Source organism: Ascaphus truei, chromosome 5 (genome assembly GCF_040206685.1).
Source record: "Ascaphus truei isolate aAscTru1 chromosome 5, aAscTru1.hap1, whole genome shotgun sequence".
NCBI lineage: Eukaryota > Metazoa > Chordata > Amphibia > Anura > Ascaphidae > Ascaphus > Ascaphus truei.
In genome coordinates, this window is record NC_134487.1 from 164,486,635 (window position 1) to 164,503,662 (window position 17,028).

Consider the following 17,028-nt stretch of genomic DNA (forward strand, 5'->3'; position numbering starts at 1 on the left):
AATTAAAACTAGCATCAAAAACATTTCCCACGTCAGCCGGGACTACGGAGAGGCAAGGCAGTGCCACCACAGTCTCTCCACCCAAAGCAAGATTAGCACTGTCCTGGCAATAACTGACCTTTGCCAGCAAGGCAGGGCCCCATCCCCCACTGCTCCATGCTGGAGGCCGCTGCACCCCCAAGGTGTAGCTACTTTCATCAGCGCGCCCCCTTTATCCCCCATGACCCTTTCAGGTCCCAATTTTATTTTTTTCAGGCTGATGGAACCTACACTGGCGACACACTTTATTCGAGCTCGGCTAGTCCCACGAATTCGGGTATACCCAGGTATATTGAGGTTTGTGACTGTTTTCTGCCCGAGTGCATTGAGTTATTTTCCAGGCAGGGATTGAAGCATTTTATTCCCGCTGGCTGCAATACTGCACAGTATATATATATATACTGCATTACAATTCATGAATTTATGCCACCTGGTAGACACGCGAAGCATTGCAGCCTATTAAATCCTAATCATTATCATTTAACAGATCAGGCCCCCGTCAGCCAGGCATGAACCCAGGCTGGGAAGGCAAACGCAACGGGGCTTGTCAGAGGTGAGGAGCGGCGCATTCCAGGTATCTGCCAGGTACATACCGGGTATTTGCTCGAATAAAGTGTGTCGGTGCAGTAGTCTTTACCTCAACATGTTTAGTGCAACATTGTCTCCCAGCCCAGTGACCTACAAGGTCAACCTATCTGCCTTCTAACTAGCCCCCGCTTCCCTGAAGCCTGTCAGCAGATATACCTAAAAATCTCCCCTAATTTGATCTTATTCTCCACCTAGGTTGGTAAATGCCACCCGAAATACCTGGTAACACACTTATAACAATCCTAACAACATCCATCAGCCACTATGCCCATGTTAGTCGGACCCATTGTGGAGCCAGGCAGCCCAGGAAAGCACTGGGCACCCCAGAAAGGGGCGGCCCCACCCCCCATGGTCCACATCTATGGTCCGTTACAACCACAGGCGCAGGAACTGGCAACAACACACCTACTTTTAACACCCATATACCCCCTCCAATTTCCATAGATGTCCTTCCACTGGCTGAGATGAATTCAGCCTTTCCTTCAACCTTGTCTTCTGCAACACTGCCAACCAGCTCAACTCATCTTAATCTTACCAAAATGTACACATTCTCACTGCCATTGACTGAGACTGAACTCGGCCATTAGCTCAAGTTGACTGGCTCAACTGCCACCAAGCTGTGTTAGCCCCGAGGCTCCACTTATTCATCTTTCATGCTGTACCCTGGCAACACCTCCCTGTAGTCTGGCAGCAAAATAGAATCTCACCCCTAAAATCCACTGATACAGCAGGATCCCCGATATATAGGGGTGTTGATCCTGCCCCCAATTCCATCATATGGACAATTGGAGAGCCAGCCAAATTAATGAGATCTCAGCCCACCCCAAACCCAAAGGGGGTATAAGAGGCGCCTCCGCTCCTTCGCCCCCCTTTGCAGTGGGGAAGCGAGTTTTCTACCCCACCATGGGGGCTCTGCTCCACCCCATCCCTGAAGGGGTATAGGTGGTATCTCTGACCACTCCATCCCAGCGAGAATATATGTGGGGTCTCTTCCCCCCCCACATTCTATTGGGTTAAAGTAGGGGTCTCTGAATCCCACATCCCAGATGAGGTATGCGTAGAATCTCTAATCCCATTCCAACCCAATTGAGGCAAGGTGGAGCCTTCTTTCTTGTCCATATCCAGCTCTCCTCCTCTTTTCTTCTTATGTGTCTTTCCCAAGACCTGTGGGAGTGAGGCAGAAATGAAATAATAATCTGTTTGGGTCTATTTGTCCAAGATTATACTTTCCTCCTGCATATCTCCTGAGTCTCACTCACCCTCTCGCTCCAATATCCCTCTCACTCACCCCTCTAGCACCTTCACCTCATACAGCCCGTCTTGCATATCTCCTGAGTCTCAGTCACCCTCTCACTCCAATATCCCTCTCACTCATCCCTCTAGCACCTTCACCTCATACAGCCCGTCCTCATATCTCCTGAGTCTCACTCACCCTCTCACTCTAATAGCCCTCTCACTCACCCCTCTAGCACCTTCACCTCATACAGCCCGTCTTGCATATCTCCTGAGTCTCAGTCACCCTCTCACTCCAATATCCCTCTCACTCACCCCTCTAGCACCTTCACCTCATACAGCCCGTCCTGCATATCTCCTGAGTCTCACTCACCCACTCACTCCAATATCCTTCTCACTCACCTCTCGACCGAAACCTGGTGAGTGAGGGCAAGAGGGAGGGGGAATTGAGGGCAGGGAGGGAGGGGGAAGTGAGGGCAGGGAAGGAGGGGGAAGAGAGGAAGAGGAGTGGGATGAGAGAGGGAGGGGGGTAAAAGGGAGTGCACGCTCAGTTGTACAGTGTGACTTAACAAAAAAGTATAATATATATATATTATATATATATATCATCACTTGTGAGCACATTTACCTCTTAGACAGGTCTGCAACCCTGCCTTTCACCATTGCCACCTAGCATACAGTGCTTCCACTGCAGCAAAGGATTCTGGGAAATGACATGCAAATGGCCACACAATGGGCTACCTTTTGCCTAAAATACATTTTACATGGAACCCTTATAAGCAAATGGTTCGCTGTCCACGCAGCTTTTAAGCACAAACTGGCTTTGCATCTAATCCCATGCTATGCTTAAAAGCTGTGTGAACAGTGAAGCATTTGCTTATAAGAGTTCCATGTTAAAAATGGATTTCAGGCAAAAGGCGACACATTGTGTTTCTATTTGCATGTAATTTCCCAGAATCCCTTGCTGCCGTATAAGCACTGTATGCTAGGTGATAATGGTGAAAGACAGGGTGGCAGACACCCCCCCCCTTTTTTTTTTCTTTAGGACTCTAGCACTGCAGCATTGAGAGACTTCATAGTAATTAACCAATGAAAGGCATATCTAGATTCTATGAGCCAAAAAATCCATCCTCCACATGTAGATAAAAGGAACTGGCCACTGTATCAATCCCGAAAAGAAGGGCCACTGTCTGAACTTGTGGGATGATCAAGGCTGGGGGGGGGGGGGGGGGGAAAGAACAACACCTTGCTGGCCGGCTAAAAGTTTAATGTGGACTTTAAATACTTCCACTATAGTTTTGTAAGGAATCCACTCCTGGCTTTGATTATAGCCTTGCAGACCTCTGCAGTTGCAAAAGCTTCATCTGGCAATCAATGGCACATGTGCTGCCTCTCATTACTACAACCTAGCCTTGTACTCCGTCATTGGAGCAGTGCCCTCACACCCTCCTCCTTGGATTGACCCACTGGCCTTTAAGTACTGCATTCCCACAATCCCTCTCTGCCGAGCATAATCCTTCTCTGGACGTTACTGTCTCTGCCACAAGCCGCCTGGCTTGTCTCCTTGTGTACTAACCTCTGTAGTTCTTATCTCTAGTTCCTGAGTATCCGGAGACCTGCTGCTATTCGCCATGTGTTCCAGAGTATCCTGAGGCCTGCTGCTACTCCTTCATGCAGAGGCCTGTGTTCCTGAGTATCCTGAGGCCTGCTACTACTCTCCACATAGAGGCCTGTGTTTCTTGCTTTCCTGAGGCCTGCTGCTAGTTCCACGCAGAGGCCTGTTCCTGACTCGTGTGCTGAAGCGTTGTTTAGCCAGCACTGTTTCCTGGTAACTGCTGCATTCTCCCCTAGCAGAGGTTACCCTTCGTTTCCTGAAGCCTGCTGCTATTCTCCATGCAGAGGCCTACTTTGGACTTCTGTGCTGTAGCATTGGTTTTCCCCGACGCTGCCCAGCGGTGTACTTCGGCCAGCCTGCTGTATCCCCCTGCTGAGACCGGCGTCATAGGCCGAGCCCGCTCCTCGCGTAGAGTCCACCCCCGCGCTAACGCTCCTAAGCTGAAGCGGGGAACTCCTGACTACCTGTTGCCAAACTCCTGCTTGAATAACGACGATGCTGCCGTCTCCAATCCTGACCCTACTATGTACGACTACGAACTGCGCACTCCGGATCAGTCTGCGCGGACTAAGGCCGGTGATTATATAACCCCACCTCAGCCCCGCGGTCCGGTCCCGGTTTGTGGCGAGCACAATCGTAACAAGTTTGTACTATAAATATGGCCATGGTTTCAGCAATAGAAAGCAGCAACCTCAACCGCCATTGAGATCATGGCTTTCTATAGCTGCCAGAGCTAATCTGGCCATGAGGACATGGTAAACAAAACTCTTTGCAGCTGGGGAACCAGGTTGTCCCCAGAGTTTGGGGGACCATGGATCAACTCCAGGGAACCCCCCAGTTCAGGTAAGTAAAAATCAATTCCCCACCAAAGGAAAACAAGCAGGTGGAACTGCTGCTTTAAGAAAGAAATTGCTCGTTTTAATATATATATATATTTTTTTAACTTAAGTTTTTTATTAAATCGTAACAGCATATAATACATTACAGCTTACATATTTTGTCTAACAAGTAAACAATACATTAACGAGTAAGATATTACAAAAAAAACTCCAACTGTACTTCAGGACCCAGCCTTCAGGTGATTCGATATAGGCCGTATATTCCAGGTCGTTGAGTCCGAAGTATAATAATAAACATTTGTAACTCAACTTAAAGGGGACGACAGGACATACGGAAAGAAGAAAAAAAAAACCACAAGGGAGAGGGGGGGGGGGGGAGGAGACATAGTTGTGGTAGGGCATGGGGAGGGGACGCTTGAGGGATGTGGTAGGAGAGATGGTATATTAATGGATGCATCTCGTGACCTGGAGACGACCGTCCCGGACTCCTATGATCTCAACCACTTCTCCAGGGGCTGCTATTGTAATGCTGATCTATTGGGCTCCACTTATATAGAGTACAGCTTACCAACACATCCCAAGGAGAACGCACCTATTACTATCATAGCCAAATTGATGTATTTTCAATCCCCGGGATATCTGTCTGCGCCAGTGTCGTTAACTAAACTCGTTAATTTTTCCATCTGGCAGATGAACCAAATTCGATTTCTAATCTTTGGGATGGTTGGAATATCAGATCGTTTTCATGCTGCTGCGATCTCGCACCGCGTTGCAATTGCAAAATGTGCAATAAGTTTGTTGTGTGCTTTAGAGAGGCCCGCCAGTGGTCTGCTTAACAGAAACAGCCAGAGGTCCGGGGGTATTGTGAGATCAAATAGTCTCGGAATCCAATGTCGAATCGCCTCCAAGAGAGGGGAGAGCCGTGGGCAAGACCATAGCATATGTAACAGGTCGGCTGATCCTCCGCACTGTCGAGGGCACAGCGGGGAAAATCCCGGCACAAACCTAGATAATTTCAATGGGGTAAGGTACCATCTCATAAGGACTTTATATGCGTTCACCTTAAGAGTGGCGCATATGGAACTCTTCGCAGTGGCCAGGAATATAGCGCTCCAGTCCTCATCCTCTAATCTTTCTCCTAAGTCTACTTCCCATTGGGATCTAAATGAGGGTGCTTGTTGCTCACGTTCCCCAGAACTGATCACTTGCCTGTATAATTGTGATGTAAGTCCCTTTGTGTCTGTCTCTGCCAGACAGAGCTTTTCGAAAGATGTTAATGGGGGATATGGGGAAAATTTATTATAAACTGCCCTGATCTGGAGGAACCTGAAGAATTCTGAGTGGGGAATCTCCTTTTCGAGCCTGATATGATCGAATGTTTTTATTTTCCTATTATGACCCTCCAGATCTTTAATTCGGTTGTATCCCTTCTGTCTCCAGATTGAAACATTGCCGACCGATAGGCCCGGAGCGAATTCTGGGTTATTCCACAGGGGTGTCATCATGGTACGTGTTGACGTGAGGGAATGTCTAATTTTCGTAGCCTCCCAGATTGACAACGAGTTGGTCATTGAGGAGAGCGGCATGGTAGCGAATTTTCGCGCTGTTTTAGGTAACCAAATTAAGCTGTTTAGTTCTAAAGGCGCGCAGGCAGCGCTTTCTAATTCCACCCATCTCTTTAATCTCGGATTAGATTGCCATTGTACAATTTGGCTTAATTGTGCCGCTTTATAATATGATACCAGGCAGGGTACAGCTAGGCCCCCGGCCAACACAGGCCTTTTCATGTTTAGTTTGCTTACTCTTGGTTTTCTTCCGCCCCATATAAACTTGGAGATTTCAGATTGAAGTGAGTGCAAATCCTTCAATCTGAGTGGCACTGGGAGGGTCTGGAAGAGGTACTGTATAAGATACGTGGGAGTGAGTTCATTTTAACACTATGGATTCGTCCTATCCAGGATATCCTCTTGAATGTCCAATTCTGAAGGTCAGATTTTAGGGTCCTAATTAGATTGGGGTACTTTGCATTGTATATGTCTTTGACAGTTTTGGTGATGTGGACACCCAGATATTTTATGTTTCTGTTGCCAATTAAATTTGAAATTAAGTTTTAATAATTTCTCTGTGTGACTGGGTAGATTGATGTTGAGGGCCTCAGACTTGGACTGGTTGATTTTGAAGCCGGAGATCCTAGAGAATCGATCAAGCAGGTCAAATAGATTTGGCAGGGAGGTAAGGGGTTTTGTTATAATCAAGAGTATGTCATCTGCGTACAGGGCCACTTTATGAGATTGGGAGAATGCGTTTAACCCTGAGATGTCAGGGTTCCCTCTGATTTGTGCCGCCAGTGGTTCTATACAGAGGGCAAAGAGAAGGGGAGATAATGGGCAACCCTGTCTCGTGCCACTCTTTATTTGGAATGGCAGAGAGGGGTATCCCTGATGTACGACCCTGGCGATAGGGTTAGAGTACAGCGACATAATCGCCTCGCTCACCCGATCCCCAAAGCCAAATGCCGCAAGCGTCTCTTTTAGATACAGTATGGCCAGTCTATCCTATCGAAAGCTTTTTCTGCGTCCAGACTTAACAGCATACTTTGAGTGGTTTTAACATTGGCCAAATCCAACAGATCAATGAATCGTCGGGTATTATCCGCTGCTTGTCGTCCCTTGATAAAACCGACCTGATCTGGGTGTATAAGTCTGGGTAGGATGAGACAAAGTCTATTGGCTAATAATTTAGCATACAATTTGATGTCCGTGTTAATTAATGATATATACCGATAACTTTTACAGTCCAGCGGATCTTTTCCAGGTTTATGGATTAGTGATATAGACGCCTGCAACATCTCTCTGGGTATGGGGGCTCCCGCAAAAATGGCATTGAACATTTGGACTAACCGTGGGGCTAGTGCTTTCACAAATTTCTTATAATATAACCCTGAAAAACCATCTGGTCCAGGGGCCTTTGATGATTTCAGTTCCTTAATGGCCTGTGTCAATTCCTCAATAGAGAAATCTGCATTTAAAGCTGCTCTATCTGTTTCTGCCAATCTCCCCAGCTTTGAGGTGACTAAGAAATCTCTTAGTGCTCTGCTCGTTTTAGTGTTATGGGCCACTTTTTCCTCCATTATATAATGTCTCATAGAAGGAGCCGAATTTGTCTACTATCTTCTGAGGGTTAGATGTGGGGGTACCAGATTTTAAGCGTATAGCTTGAATGTTATATTTAGATTGCCTATCTTTTAGCATGCGGGCCAGCATTGTATCCAGCCTGTTCGCTTTTTCGTAAAATTTCATCTTTGACCAACTCAGTGAATTGTCAGCCCTGGAGGCTATTAGCATATTAAGTTCAATTTTGGCGTCTTTTACCTCCTGTAGGTTTTTGGGGTCTAAATTCTTTTTATGTTTAGAGGAGAGGGTCTGAAATTTGGTTTGGAAAGTGATAATCTTGGCCTCTCTCTCACGTTTTCGTCTAGCTGTGATATTTATTAACGTGCCCCGCAATGTCGCTTTATGAGCTTCCCATAGAACTAGCCGTGAGTCGACCGAACCTTCATTTATATTGAAGAATTGGTCTATCGCGTTACTAATCATATCACAGATCTCAGGGATTTTTAAAATTGATTCATTAAGTTTCCAATTCGCTCCCGGCTTATCAGTTCAGATGTTGGTGCACCTTAGCTCTATTGGTGCGTGGTCAGACCACGAATTATCGTGGATCCCACTTCGGGTAACTTTGGGGACCAGTTGACCAGACACAAAGAAGTAATCAATTCTGCTGTATGAGCCATGAGGATGGGAAAAGAACGTGTAATCCCTGTCTGTTGGGTGTAATTCCCTCCAAATATCTGTTAGCTGATTGGCCTTGAGGCCCCGGCGTAGAGAGACGCCCGCCCCTTTATTATACAGACCTGCTCCCCCTGATCTATCTAGGTGTGGTTGCATAACCATGTTGAAGTCTCCTGCTAGCACAACTCCCCCTTGGGATACAGATTCTGAAAAACTTCTCGAAAAAGATTGCGCTCCTTTCGCACAGGGCATATACGCAAGCCAGCCTAATCTTCTGACCCCTAATCGCCCCTACCACAATAATGTATCTGCCGTCGCTGTCGCGCTTAGTTGATTGCACATCGAATGCAACACTATTTCTGACCAGTATAGCTACGCCGTGTTTTTGAACTGCTGCGGAAGACGAGAAGACCTGAGAAAAATATTTGTCGAGATATTTGGGGGCGTTAGATTTGCTGAAGTGTGTCTCCTGTAGGAGTAAAACATCAGCATTCCTCTTGTAATCCGAGAAAGCCAATTTTCGCTTGGTTGGGTTATTAAAGCCCTGCACATTGTGGGATATAAGCGTTGTGAATGCAGGTATTTGGAAGGGAGCGATGGTAGCAGGAACACCCCAAAAAATAAAAATACAAAAAAATATTGTGCAGTATATTGGTAAGGAGTCAGATGCAGAGAAGATCTTGGCTCTATCAAATGCCTACTTACAACAGGTAAGTGGTATAATCAGCATTGAACAGGACAGCAGATGTGTGATGGACCACAGTAGCAGGGACCCAAATGGCTGGAGGGAGGGGGAGATCTCACTCGAATCAGGGTATCAGGAAAAAACAGAGGGAGACCATGGTGTAGACTAAAGATATCAAATTTATAGGTAAAAGCAAGGTAAGAAATGTACTTACAATAAGTACATATAAAATGTACACATAACGTTTTCTTGAGGCTGCTGTAGCTGTTAGATGGATCCACTGCTGTTACACCTCCCAAGGAGCCTCGCCGGATCGCGGTGAAGGCGTGTGATGTCACAACCGGTGTTCGAGTGACGTCTTACGGTCTGGAACACACGGGGCTGGCAACAGGAAAAACAGCAAACTCGGCACCTTCAGCTTCTCAGCAGTTGTGCAGGCTGCAAACAAGTCTTGGAGATGGCTCTATGCGTTTCGCGTATATTTTGGTATACTGAGTCACACTATGACCCATATTCACTAAGCAGTCGTCTGCCATAAGACATATTTTGGCACTGTAAAAAACAGGTGTCTACCGGCTCCAGTAGGTGCATTATGGAACAAGACTGCTTAATAAATATGACCCTGTATCTGTCCATTACGTTACCGTCCCCTCTGGTTGTGACAAATAAAACTGTTACAATGTGCCAGGGCCCTTACGCAATAGCCATCTTCTTGAGAAAGCACACTTGCGTGAAATGTGTGGGAGGATTATTCTTTAATGAATACCACGATCTATGTTCCAATAAAGCCTGTTTCTAGTATTTCACTCTCTGGGTTCCCTGTTTTTTCCATTTTTGGACTTCATGGATATTGCGTGAGTGCCCTGACCCATTGTAACAGTTTTATTTGTTACTTCCTGGTTTTCGGCGGCACCCCTGGGGGGTAAGATGAGGAGGAGATTTCTTTCATAGCCGCGGACATGCGGTGTGGAGCTCCAAGGACTGCGGGACTCAGAGTTGAAAGAAAGGGTTTACAATAGGAGGTAAGAAGGTCTACTTTGACCTCCACTACAACTACACTCAATCCCCCGACGGAGCCTATAATATTCACACACACACTGTTGATATTACAAGCTTTATCACAGAACAGAATGGATGACGCTGGTGGATGACGTCATCTCCCCTTTAATACCATCGTGGCAGACACAGCTTCACACAGATGCCCTCAGCTTCTGTCATGAGCAGGATTGCTGAGTTTCACTAGACTGCCTGTGGTTTGCATTTTTGCCTCACATCATTTATCATGCTCCTTCTGCTATATACTCACCATTTTGGTTGTTCACTAATACCCTATTGAACTGTTTGTATGGGGGTTATTCAGTCTCTTTGTGGGACTTGACGTTTTTATTGTGGGTCTGGGGGGCAGGGAAGTACTCCTCTGTTCCATTGGAGAGAGGGGGAACGGGCCTGACGAAGGGGTGTTCCCCGAAACGTTGCCCCCCTGCTGCTTCCCCATTGTTTGTACCCACCTATGTGTTGTCTTGACCCTATTGTATTTGTACCTTATTCACCGCCCTCTCCCCCCTCCATTATTCCTTCTGTTTTTGCCTGTTATATGTTTTTTTATTATTGCATGTTATCAATTTTTGATGTAATGGATGTGGTTCTTATACTGGTGGTTTGTGTTACAGTACATATGAAATGTCATTTAATTTCTTCTTGGCATTATCCCCTTTCATTTGTTTTATTATCTATAGACAGTGTGTGCTGGGCTTTGTGTTATTTATATTTTTTATTTTATAAGCTTTATCAAAGTTCTGAAATTGTTAAATCCCTCCATTTTAGAGGTTGGCATTTCCTGACTGAAACCCCAGTAGATACTAAAGTTAAAGGTAGATTTGCACTGCATGTGACATAATAAGCAGTACTTTATAGTTTGACACACCAAATACTTTTTTGTTTCTTTTTCCTGTTGTGCATAAACATGCACTTGACGATAAATCATTGGCTGTTTATACTAATTAACAGTGATTCCAGGAATAGCTCATTCAATCTCTCCTGTCTAACCTCTGAACAGCAGCATTTTATTGGCAATTTATTTTCTGTGCAGTTTCTTCAATCTGACTTCTGATTCAGAGCTTTATGAAACTGAATGTACAGAATCCTAGCTTGCAAAGGATATTTCTAACTAGTTCATCTGTATCATAAAAGGGAATCCCATAGACAATAAACATTCAATACTTGTATTCAGTCTTTTCTTTTCATGAGATGACTGCCAATTATACTTTGTGATGTGGTTTGTAACCTAGACAGGAAAACTCATTTCTCCTATATTGTACGTTCAGCTGTATTTGAGCATAGGTACAGTATTATCCATAGAGACATAAGCACGATTAAAGTACTCTATATTGCTTTATTATAGCCTTTCAGATAATCCTTGTCTGAAATGCGGAGTAACGTAAAAAAAATAAATAGCATGTTTTTAAACCTGCCAGCCTTCATTTGGAGAACTTTTTAAGTTAGTGTATCAGGACTCTCAAAGCACTGGCACAATCCAATTCCCGATGACATTTGATTCAAAAAGATATACTGAATATATACAGACGTTCTTTTTTTTCTATACATTTTCTCAGTTTGGCATGTTCTTGATTTCCTAGAGGGGGATGGTAAAAGGATTATATGCAAAATTTACTCTTGTATATATTTTGCTGGAGTGAGAGAGAGCACACCTGAGATACCTGGAATATATTCCAATTATTAATCTCCATTCCAATTATATTTAACATACTTTAATTAGCATATATAACATGTGTAACACTCCTTCCCTGGCTCTAAAGGAGTCTACATTTAGTTGGATATTTCCATGATATTTACATGATTGTGCTCAGTCTTTCATATCTGTTCAGGGTGCTGGGTTGGTGCAGGCTGGGTATGGCTATACAGATGAAATGATCATGGGCACCAGGAACTTTTATAGTACAAACAAAAGCTTTATTCACATAAGTTGATAATGCTTTTCATACAAAAACAGACTTCACGTCATACATTAACTGGAGGCAAACAATGTGGTTACACTGTGCTTCTTCCCCTGGTAGTTCTCATTCCTACATTGGGGAGGTACTCATGATTGTTTCCTTTAGTAATAACACATACTGTACATTCCTAGTCAGCTCTAACTCCAAGACCCACCAATATATATATATATATATATATATATATATATATATATATATATATATATATATATATATATATATATATATATATATACAGGCATACCCCGGTTTAAGGACACTCACTTTAAGTACACTCGCTAGTAAGTACATCTAGCTCAATAGGCAAACAGTAGCTCACGCATGCCGCCTGTCTGCACATCCTGAACAGCAATACTGTCTCCCTACCTGTACCGAAGCTGTGCGCTAGCGGGGAGACTATAGAGCCTATTATACATGCGTTATTTACATCAGTTATGCATGTATATGACGATTGCAGTACAGTACATGCATCAATATGTGGGGAAAAGGTAGTGCTTTACTTTAAGTACATTTTCGCTTTACAAACATGCTCTGGTTCCATTGCGTATGTTAATGCGTGGGTATGCCTGTATATATATATATATATTATCCGATAAGGTGTTTAAGGGGTTAATTGATATCTGCATGTAATTGCAATGTATTGGCTATGTATTGGCTATGTATTTTGTGGGCAACGAAAGACAAGGATGTTGCTGGCGACGGGGGCTTCTTATTGATGAGGTCAGAAGTACTTTATTTATTTTAATTTGCTAGTTAATGTGTTTAATAATGGGCAAATAATCTATTATCCCTATCTAGATAATAGTTATTTTGCACATTATTGTAGTGTATGTGTTGGGGGGTAGGGGGATTGATGTATTGAATGTATAGGTCAGGTTTATTTATTTTTTTGCATTCAGGGTTTGTTCCTTTTGGTTATGCATGAGACCTCTGGAGACCACCTGCGGTATCCTCGGGTATCTCACAGGTATCAGGCTGCGTGGTTCACGGGGGACACCTGCGGGGAAGAACCGGTGGCCCCACATCTGTGGGGGCACCGCGGACCCGTAGTCTGCGGGGAAGACCTATGCCAAACTAGGGGTACTTTACAGGAACAAATCCTCACTAAGTCTCCTGGTCAGAAAGCGTATCGCACAGCAGATGCTAATGCCAATTATTGACTATGGAGACATAGTATATGGCTCGGCACCTCAAACCCACCTTAGCAAACTTGACACCGTCTACAATTCAATTTGTCGTTTTGTTCTCCAATGCAACTACAACACACATCACTGCGAAATGCTCAAAGAACTAGATTGGTCATCACTAGGGTCTAGGCGCAAAGTTTACCTTTCCTGTCTTGCCTTTAAATTCTTTATGGGCAAGCTATCCAGCTATCTGAACAAGCTCCTCACCCCTACCACATGCAGCACTTATCATTTGAGATCAGACTCCAAAAGACTGTTCATGGTCCCAAGGCTCAACAAAGTATCCGGCCATTCCTCCTTCTCTTACCGTGCACCCCAAAACTGGAACAACCTACCAGAGACTCTCGCATCCACCACCAGTTTAAGTTCTTTCAAATCTAAGGCTATCTCACATTTTAATCTGGTTTGTAACTGTTTCATTTGCCCATAATATATATTTTCTTTAACTGTGCATACAATGTCTTGTATATAATGTATACCCTGTTCATTTATGTAACTGTATTTGTAACCATGTATTATTTGTCTTAACTCTGTGCCCAGGACATACTTGAAAACGAGAGGTAACTCTCAATGTATTACTTCCTGGTAAAATATTTTATAAATAAATAAATAAATAAATCTGTGGGGGCACTGCGGACCCGTAGTGTGCGGGGAAGAACCGTTGTCCCACATATGTGGGGGCACCGCGGACCCGTAGTGCCCACCCGTGGGTCCCCAGACCCCTGTGGGAACCACCCGAGGCCCCGCAGACACCTGTGGGTCTGACCCGGGGCTCCCAGACATCCGTGGGCCTACTGTGGGGACCCAATTGTGGCCCACGGTGACCCGCGGAGACCACCTGGTGGGCGATGGCGCCTGGCGGGACGCACCAACAGGCCTCCAGAACCTGTATGAAACAAGTTGCTGTTTAACTGTAGGTCTGTCAGGTGACCCGTCAGGCCCGCGTGGGCCTGGGGTATGAACCCTGTATGTAAAAGGATAAATCATGTATTTATGGGGGGGCACAGGGGGTGGGTTATGTATTTAATAAATATAATGATGTTTATTGTGTATTGTTTTTATTGTCGGTACTGGGGGTGGGGGGAGAGGGTATTGGCCCCAGGGGTATGTGGGTAGGCCTCCCGGCTGGGTATTGGGTGAGGGTGGTTAGGCCTCACGGGGTGGGGGGTTAGTAAGGGAGGGTATGTAGGCCTCCCGAGTGGTGGGTGAGGGTGGGTTAACCCCTTAATGACTGTAGCGGTTAATAAGCACTATGGTGATTAAGAGGTTAGGGGACATTACATTGGACGTTTTTATTCTTGTTCATGTTTTGCAGCAGTGGAGGGGGCATGGGCAGGATGAAGATGATGATGGCCTTCATCGTGGCAGCCGGACATGGGTGAGTACTATATGTATTTATTGTATTGATTGGTGTTTATGTATTTAAAATGGCACATTCACTATTATCCATTTGTGGATAATAGTAATTGTGCCCATTACAGTATTGTATGTGTTAGGGGGGGGGTGTTATTTCTTTATAAGTATGTATGTGTTTTGACATTAATTGGCGGGAGGGGCAGAATTGGTACTGCAGGCCTGCGGGTAACACCCGAGGGCCCCCGCCGGCCTCTAGTATCATTGATGTGCATATATGTGTATGTTAGGGGGGTATAGGGGTTGTTGGGGTAAAAAGATATATACACATATATATTTATTTATATATATATATATATATATATATATATATATATATATATATATATATATATATTTATTTAGTGTGGGGCTGTTGTGTGTGTATTTTTTTTATTGTGGGTAGCGGGGGTGGGTGAAGGGGGTATTTGGCCCCAACGGTGGTTTGTTCAGGGCTTGCAGGTGGGTAGCGAGAGGGCTTAACCCCTTCATGACCGTAGCGGTATTAACCGCTACGGTCGTGAAGGGGTTAAGTGCACCCGCAACCCCCCTGCAACCCCTAATCAAGCAACAAGGGCGAAATACCCCCTTCACCCACACCCGCTACCCACAATAAACCTGGCACTGTGGTGTAACCCTTTCATTGCCTTAGCGGTTAGCCGCTAAGGTAATGAAGTGGGCTTTACATGCATTTTTCCTGCCTCGGATGCATGCCAGGGGGCTCCGGTGCTGGTATTAATGGTATCAGCTCCGGAGACCCCCGGCATCAATCCCAGCCAGGAAAAAGGCCTGAATTTTCTCTAAGTGCCAATCCGCCGCTCATCCGCAGCCTCTCACCATCAACTTGCCTACTTTTTGTGGCGTGCCGGATTAGCCAGAAAAACGCCATTCTAGAGTGGCGAATAGCGGCGCAAAGCTACTCGCCACTACTAGAATTGAGCGTGGCGGAAAAAATGGCTAGTTGAGGCGAAAAGTGCCTTTTCGCCGCTCCAATGGCGGAAAAAAAAAACGCCAAACACATTGGCGTTTTTTTTGCTTTTCACCAAGTTTTCGCCCCTTACTGAACAGGGGTAGGCATTTTTGGCGTGAAACGGGCGAGAAGTGCCTTTCCGCCGCTTACTGAGTCCAAACTGAGTCAGAGCGACAGTGTGTGGGGAATAAGGCAGGCAGAAATAAAATGACAACATTTTTCCTTTTCTGTTACCTGTACCACAAAGACCCTCACCTAAAGTCCCACATACATGAAGGGGTTCTCCAAGACTCAGAGTGCATTAAAATATACTTTAATGTAGTATAAAGTGTTTATACATTCGGAACCAATGCCCAAACAGGCAGCCCATGCAAACCCATTGGTGCCAATATGTCTGCTGGACAGTGGAGTTCAAAGTAGCCAGACAATGACCAGAGGTGTGAATAGCATTTGGTCAGCAGGGAAGGCAGAGTACTAGGTCCAGAGATCAATGGCAGCCTTCAGGGATGCCACTTGTTCCGCCAGACCCAGGGCTCATTACCAGCGGGTGGCATTGGGATAGCCAGGGAGAGAGGTGGCAAGCATGCCCATGTCTACAGTATGTCATGTCTATAGCATGCCTATTTCGAATTTCCCACTGACCCGGCTTTTCTAGCCGGCTTGGCTCTGATTGGCTACTTGGGAAAGTTCCCACGCGCTGATTGGTTGTTCAGTCTGCTTCTATTTTGTCAATGAAGCCAGAAATACTATAAGAGGCCATGAGCCAATCAGACGGTGTGTTCCCCTTGAGTCTGAGATGAAAGGGCGCGGGTGGGCTTTTCAAATACTTTGTTTGTTATAATAAAGCAACCAACTTTGATTTCAAGACTAAAAAGCCTGCCCGCCAGAGACTAAGGCCACTTCCATAGAAGGACAAGCCGCGCTGAGCCGTGTGGATGCTCCACGCTCAGCCCCTGCATCCTCAATGAGGATATCTTTAGAGGGGGCTCACGCGAGCGTCCGCAGGCGTGCTGAGGCGTTGGATTTTTCAGCCGACAGCCAAGCTGTTTTTCAGAGCGCTGTCGGCTGATAACATCCAATCAGCGCGAAGCAGCGTCAACGTCATGGCGCAGTGATGTCGGCGCAGTGACATTGACATCGGTGCGTCGCGGGCGATTGGCCCAGCGACGTCACTGCATCGCCTCCCTCTGCCTCCCCCTGCCTCCCGATCGCGCACGCTGGCTCGCCAGCATGGGCATGAAATCGTGCAAATTTCAGCAGGCGAGCTTCAGCGTTAGCGCGGCTCCGAACTGCTCCCCCTCTATGGCCTCAGCCTAAGTCACAACTTTTGCGCCCAAGTTCTCAGAAACGAACGTGGCAGGGATTTTATGCTGATTTGAGTTCCAGGAGATTTGGGCTGACGCGCGATCAGGAGGGACCAAGTTCCAGAAGAGAACGTAGCGGTGGCGAAAGGAATTTTATGCCGATTTGGATTCCAGGAGATTCCGGGCTAAGTCCGGGTCAGAGTAAAACAATTGCTGACTGGAATGGACACCATGTGTATACCGTATGTATAAAAAAACCTGACTGTAGTAATGCATTTTTAATATTTTCTGCAATTAATGCCGCAGCAGACAACATGGCGAATGTAGCAGAAATATTTGAATATTTTATTTTGAACTATGATTTTTACAAA